Here is a 7,493-nt window from a genome sequence, read left to right as displayed (position 1 = left end):
CCTGATCTTCCCATCAGTAATTTACCCTGAATAAAACTGTGTAAATGCTATGGAGTGGTTTACTTCATTTTTTGGTCCCAAAGTGCTTTCTCAGTTTGGAGGATATTTTACTGTCTTTCCTCCACCTTCTAACAGTAGACGACCTTTTGGTCCGTATTTCAACCTACCAACCAAAAGACTAGAGACTTTTCTAACCCCCTAGCTACAATTTTGAATTCAGAATCTCTGCTTTGGTTACATATCAATACATTTAGTCTGATCTAATTTTGTGTTTCTTCTGCTATTACCCCACACCCTTAATATCCATTCCTACTCATATTTTCCATATTTATGTTGGAATAAATTGGAAAAATCAGGCAGTTCTTTTGGAATATAGTGTACCACCTCATGGGTCACAATTTGTACCTCACTTTTCATAAATAGACTTGTCTAGTTATAGGTTTAGAGGCAAAGGTTAGTAGGGCCAGATCCTGAGGAGAATCAGCAATGCCTAACAAGGAAACTATATCTGGGGAGGCCATTACAGGGGATGGTGTTGCCTGCATTTCTCAGCAAAGCAGGGTTAACCTCAGATTAACCTGCTCTCCCAGCAAAGAAGACCAAGCAGAATTTAGGGGTTCAAAATCCCCAGATTCATTAGGATGTGCCCATATACCCCTATTCCAAATTTCAGGACTTTCTTTCCCAATCAGTGCCCTCATTTTAATAGCTTGTATCCTTTGAGATTGGGAATTTGATTTGCATTTTAATTCAGCCACTTGCAGGGATGAGACTTTGGGTTTGGTTTTATCTTACCTCTATAGCTAAATCTTAGCTCTATGGCTGTAAGTGGTTAAGAAATTCTTTCAGAGCAGATGCAGAAAATTTCAGGTCATTTATGCAGCACTTGACCCAAGAATTTGAAGCCCTGAGCTCCTCCTTTCCTTTTCCCACTTTGTCTAGTGCAAAATATCTTTTACATATATCTATTGCCACATCATGCCAAGGACTGTCTTTATCACTGGAAGTGAGTCATTAGTGCCCTTAAATCTTATCAGATTAGAGAATCAAATTCCAGAAATCAATTGAAAAAACTCATTCTTAAAATCTTTTTTCCTCTAGAACCACTGTCAGTAACAAAATCTGCCTTTTGAGGAATTGGTTTATGCAGTTGTGGGGCTGGCAAGTTCAAAATGTGTAGGGCAAACTGGCAGGCTGGAAATTCAGGCAGAATTCCTTCTCCAGGATACCTCAGTTTTTGCTTTTTAAGGCCTTCAACTGATCAGATGAGACGTACCCACATTATGATGTACACGCGGCTTTACTCAAAGTCAACTGATTATATATACTCAGTACATGTACAAAATACCTTCACAGCAACATCTAAATCAGTGTTTGGCCAAACCACTGAGCACCATAGCTTAACCAAGTTGACACATAACATTTAACCATCACAGGAATTTTCTCCTTGATTCTTTTTTTTTTTTTTTTTGGTTCCCAAGTTTTATTTAAGAACTCATACAAAATATTCCAGATAAATGAGTTTTAATCCTCATCTTCCTCCTCTTCCTCGTCTTGGTTAATCTGGAAGTAAGGCGACTCCTAACTCTCTTTGCTGCTAGCAACTACACTCAACCAGTCACGGAGATTATTCTTCAAATATTTTTTGGTGAGATATTTCAAATACCTTTTGGAAAAAGGCACCTCAGAAGTTACAGTGATCTTGCTTTTGCTCCTTTCAATTGTTACAACCCCTCCACTGAGATTCCCAGTTTTTCCATTCACTTGGATTCTCTCTTGAAGAAACCGCTCAAAATTGGCAGCATCCATGATTCCATCTTCTACAAGGTGGGTGCAGTCAAGGGTAAACTTCAGAACTTGCCTCTTTTTTTTGCCCCCCTTCGCCACAAGCTTTTTCACAGGCGCCATAGCAGCAGCAGAGGCAGAAAAAAAGTTCCTCCACCCCATTACCCCTTCTTAACCTTTCACTTGGTCCTTTTCTTGCTGTCATCCATACCTTATACCCCTCAACACACACACACACACACACACACACACACACACGAGTTTCACATTTAAAATAGTTCTTACTCTTTTTATTGTTCTAACATTTCAATATGGCCCCAGTAAGCTCTTGCTGTTATTTAGTTAATTCTGAGTGAAGGTGTTTTTTCTTAAATGTCTTTTATGGACTGTAGTTCTCCCTGCCCTATCATTTTTAATAGGAAGCATCTTCAGAATTTCATGCAGGAGCCACCTAGTCACCAAACATTCCATGATCCAGAGTTTATGTCTCCAATCTGAAACTGCTTCCCAAAACAATAACTAGAACAATAATATAATACATAGCATTTATGGAAAATTACAAAGTACTTCGTGTTACATAATTTCATCTGATACAAAACAGACTCCAACAAAACTCAGGATTAGGGTCTTAGCGTCTCCCGTTTTATAACTATGAGTTGGAATTTGCCACTTCTGTCAGGATAAGGAAGCTCAAAGTTTTTTTTCCTTGTTTTGTTTATTTTCTTTTCTGCTCATCCCTTGGTAAAGAAATGGCTAAGTACAATTCCTCAAGCAGATTTCTTATTTAAGCACTCTTTAAAACCAGGCTTGGGAGAAGGTGTCACTGGGCCCTGTCTGGGTCACATGCCTTCATCAAGGTATGGAGGGTGGTCCACCCAAGTAAACCAAATGGATTGCTATTGGAAGAGCAATACTTCCACAGGAAAACCAGGGCATCATCACTAGGTAGGCATATGCCAAGGATAGAAAGTGTATACTCTGAATAAAAGAATCAATGTTGAAAAGAAAAAAAGAGAAAAGGATTTCCAAACCCTAGACAGATTGAATCTAATAGAATGAAATTTATTGTGCATAAACATAAAGCTCTATGTTGAGATTAAATATTGTATATGTGTTAAATTTTAAGAATATGTGTATATATAACAATTATAGGATGAAGGAGAAATGATTTAATAGTACCATTAGAATATATTAATTTATTGGTACCAATAATTTTGATATGACTAAGAACATGATTTGGGTACCCCCAAAGTTTGCAATAATGGAATTTAAGGGTAGGATAAAGATGAAGATAGTGATGGTAATGTCTACTTCATGATGTCATGTCTAGAATATTGTGTTCAGAGCTGGCAGCCACATTATAAGAAGGGTTATGGTAATCATACAGAGAAGGATGAGTATCTAGCTAGGAATGGTATGTTTTGGGTGAAGGGAAGTGCTTCTTGCTGTGAAGGTGTAACTCAGAAAGAAGACTATAAAGTGGATTACATAGAATTCCTGCTTTAAATAAGAAGGTTGATGTCTTCAAATTGGCTGACCAGGTATGCCTTGTGGGCCCCTGCAAAGCCCCATGGCTGCACTCAGGAACCACAAGTTAGCTGCAAACTTTGAGTGACTTTCTGGACCAGTCTTAGAAAGGCCTCTTGAGGATCACAAGCTTCTGGGATTTCTAGTACCACATGATTTTTTGGACAGCAACAATCCTGGACAAGAAATGAAGCATCTATGGCCCCCAGGGATTTCAGGGGATCTGGGGGTCATAGCAGTTTGTTTTGCTAGTGGGTTCCATGCATCACTGAGGCTGTCAAGCAGTGCTTCCCCCACACAAGTCTTTTCTGCATGGTCTCTGAGAGCAAAAAGTGGACTCAGCACCTAGAGGAAGGCAAGGCAGCTGCACCGCAGACACAGGGTATGACGGTTTAAGCTCTGGACCACACCCAAGCATGTGTTCTGTAAACTTAAGCACCTCCACACCTGCTCAATAGAGGTGTACTAAAAGAAGGAGTGTGCTAACGATATTTCTAACAAATATACTGCCTATTTGTTTTCATATTATCCAATCTATTTTGCTTGGGGAAAAAAATGAATACAATTTTTTAAAATTTATTTCTACTAGTTCAATCAATTGCTGAGGATGGGTGTTGAAGGCCCCAACAATAATTATGAATTTATGTTTCTCCTTTCAGCTCTGTAGGGTTCACTTCATGTATTTTGAGGTTGTGTTGTTGGTGTGTACACATTTGGGTCTATTATGTCTTCCTGAATTGATCCTCTTATCATTATGTAATGCCCCTCTCTGTTTCCAGTAATAATCTTTACTCTGAAGTCACTTTATCTGATATTGATAGAACCCCTCCTGTTTAAATGAATGTTTTTATCCTTTTACTTCCAATACACCTATGTCCTTGTATTTGAAGTGAGTTTCTTGTAAAACAGCATATTGTTGGATCAGGTTGGTTTGTTAATCCACTTTGCCCATCTTTTTTTTTTAAATCCAGTATAATTATACAGTGTTATAATAGTTTCAGGTGTATAATATGGTGATTCAACAATTCTGTACATTACTCAGTGCTCATCGAGAAAGGTGTACTCTTAAACCCTTCTCCTATTTCACCCTTCCCCCCACTCACCTCCTGTCTGATAGTCATCAGCTTGTTCTCAATAGTTACAAATCTGTTTTCTGGTTTGTCTCTTTTTTCTTTGTTTGCTGTTTCTTAAATTCCACATATGAAAGAAATCATATGGTATTGTCTTTTTCTGACTGACTTAATTCACTTAGCATTATACTTTCTAGATCCACCCATGTTGTTGCAAATGACAAAATTTCATTCTTTTTCATGGCTGAATAATATTCCATTGTGTGTGTGTGTGCGTCTATGAGAGAGAGACACACACACATCTTTTTATCCATTCAACAGTCAATGAACACTTGGGCTGCTTCCATATCTTGGCTATTGTAAATAATGCTGCAATAAACATAGGAGTGTATGTATCTTTTCAAATTAGTATTTTTGTATTCTTTGGGTAAATACCCAGTGGAATTATTCGGTCATAGGGTAGCTCTATTTTTAATTTTTTGAGGAACCTCCATAATGTTTCCACAGTGGCTGCACCAGTTTCCATTCCCACCAATAGTGCATAAGGATACCTTTTTCCTCCATATCTTCACCAATACTTGTTATTTCTTGTGTTTTGATTTTAGCCATTCTGACAGGTGTGAGGTGGTATCTTATGGTTTTGATTAGCATTTCCCCAATAATGAGAGATGTTGAGCATCTTTTCATGTGTCTATTGACCATCTGGATGTCTTTTTGGAGCAATGCCTATTCGTGTCTTCTCTCTATTTTTAAATTGGATTATTTGGGTTTTTTGGTGTTGAGCTGTTTAAGTTTTTTATATATTTTGGATATAACTCTATATGGGATATGTCATTTGCAAGTCTTTTCTCCCATTCAAAAGTTTTCTTTTAGTTTTGTTGATTTTTTCCTTCATTGTGCAGGTTTTTGTTTTGATGTAGTCCTAATAGTTTATATTTGCTTTTATTTCCCTTGCCGCAGGAGACATATCTAGAAATATGTTGTTACTGCCAATGTCAAAGAAATTACTGCCTCTGCTCTCTTCTCAGATTTTTATGGTTTCATGTCTCACAGTTAGGTCCTTATCCATTTTGAGTTTATTTTTGTGTACAGTGTAAGAAAGTGGTTCAGTTTCATTTTTTGCATGTAGCTGTACAGTTTTCCCAATGCTATTTGTTGAAGAGACTGTCTTTTCCCATTGCATATTCTTGTCTCCTTTGTTGAAGATTAATTCACCATACCATATAATTACAGGTTTATTTCTGGGCTCTCTATTCTGTTCTATTGATCTACGTCTGTTTTTGTGCCAGTATCATACTGTTTTGATTACTACAGCTTTGTAGTATTGTTACCCGGTGGTAGATTGTGGAATTCCTTGGTTCTTATATTCTTGAAGGAAAGAATTTCAGTCAAGAGACCTGATAGAGAGTGAAAGTTGCAAAGGTTTTTATTTAACAAAAAGTGACAAAAGGGACAGAGGAGTGGGCTGACCTGAGGATGGTGGCCACATACTGAGTTTCTCATTGCATTCTTTTATAGGGGGTTATTTGGTCTCTGTCCTCCCATCTTGTTATTGTTACTCCACACTTGGACCCACCTTGGTTTCCTCCCCTCAAACCTCTTAGGCAAATCTGTGCTAGTCAGCTCCCCATGAATGCCTAAGCACAACCCATTGGGGAGGCCCATTGCAATGCAAATGGTATTATAATGATATTGTAATAGCTTTAGGGTTACTAGTGAACAAGGTCTTTCTTTTTTTTTTTTAAGATTTTATTTATTTATTTGAGAGAGAGAATGAGAGAGAGAGAGAGCATAGGGGGAAGGGTCAGAGTGAGAAGCAGGCTCCCTGCCAAGCAGAGAGCCCAATGCAGGACTCGATCCCAGGACTCCAGGATCATGACCTGAGCCAAAGGCAGTCGCCCAACCAACTGAGCCACCCAGGCGCCTGAACAAGGTCTTTCTTAAGTGCATATGCTCCAAAGTTGGGGAAGTCCCTGTAGCCCATATCTTCTGCTTATCAGTCTGTGCTAAATTGGCAGAAGTGTTGATCTAAGGGAGATGGGGCAATCTCTGGCACAGACTGGGTGGTCCCTGACAGTTGTCCATCTGTCATTCTTCTGTTTTCCCTCCTGCTCATGTCTATCTAACTGCCTACTCTAACAGTATAACTTGAAATCTAGGATTTTGATATCTCCAGTTTTGTTCTTTTTCAAGATTGCTTTGGCTATTTGGGGTCTTTTGTGGTTCCATACAAATTTTAGGATTATTTGTTCTTGTTCTGTGAAAAATGCTGTCAGTATTTTGATAAGGATTGCCATAAATCTGTAGATGGATTGAGTACCATGGACATTTTAACAATATTTGTTCCTACAATCCATGAGCATGTAATATCTTTCCACTTGTTTGTGTCGTCTTCAGTTTTCTTCATAAATGTTTTCTATTTTCAGAGTAGAGGTAGTAGAGGCCTTTCACCTTGGTTAAGTTTATTCCTAGGTATTTTACTCTTTCTGATGCAACTGTAAATGGAATTGTTTTCTTAACTTCTCTTTATGCTACTTCATTATTACTGTATAGAAATGTAATAGATTTTTGTATATTGATTTTGTGCCCTGAGACCTTACTAAATTCATCTATCAGTGCTAGTAGTTTTTTGGTGAAATCTTTAGAGTTTTTGATATATGTCATCTGCAAATAGTGAAAGTTTTACTTCTTTACCAATTTGGATGCCTTTTATTTCTTTTTCTTGTTTGCTGTGGCTAGGGCTTTAAGTACTATGTTGAATAAAAGTGGTGAGAGTGGACATTCTTGTCTTGTTCTTGACCTTAGGGGAAGAGCTCTCAGTTTTTCACTATTAAGCAGGATGTTCACTGTGGGTTTTTTTTATATGTGACTTTTATTATGTTGAGGTGTGTTCCCTCAAAACCTACTTTGTTGAGGGTTTTTGTGATGAATGGATGTTGTATTTTGTCAAATATTTTTTTCTACATTTTGAAATGATCATATGGTTTTCATTCTTTCTCTTATTGATGTGATGTATCATGTTAACTGATTGCAAATATTGAACCACCCTTGCATTTGGGGACTAAATCCCACTTGATCATGGTGAATGATTTTTTAATGTATTGTTGGATT

General features: G+C 37.7%; 1 pseudogene; it reads right to left on the bottom strand.

Annotated features, from left to right (window-relative positions):
• Window positions 1–1,524: 1,524 nt before the first annotated feature.
• LOC114223401 (large ribosomal subunit protein eL22 pseudogene) lies at window positions 1,525–1,908 on the bottom strand (annotated as a pseudogene).
• Window positions 1,909–7,493: the final 5,585 nt, after the last annotated feature.

The sequence above is a fragment of the Eumetopias jubatus genome, unplaced genomic scaffold, assembly GCF_037043125.1.
Source record: "Eumetopias jubatus isolate StellerSeaLion01/CBP00866 unplaced genomic scaffold, mEumJub1_p1.0 scaffold_15, whole genome shotgun sequence".
NCBI lineage: Eukaryota > Metazoa > Chordata > Mammalia > Carnivora > Otariidae > Eumetopias > Eumetopias jubatus.
This window is presented reverse-complemented; position numbering and strand designations above follow the sequence as displayed.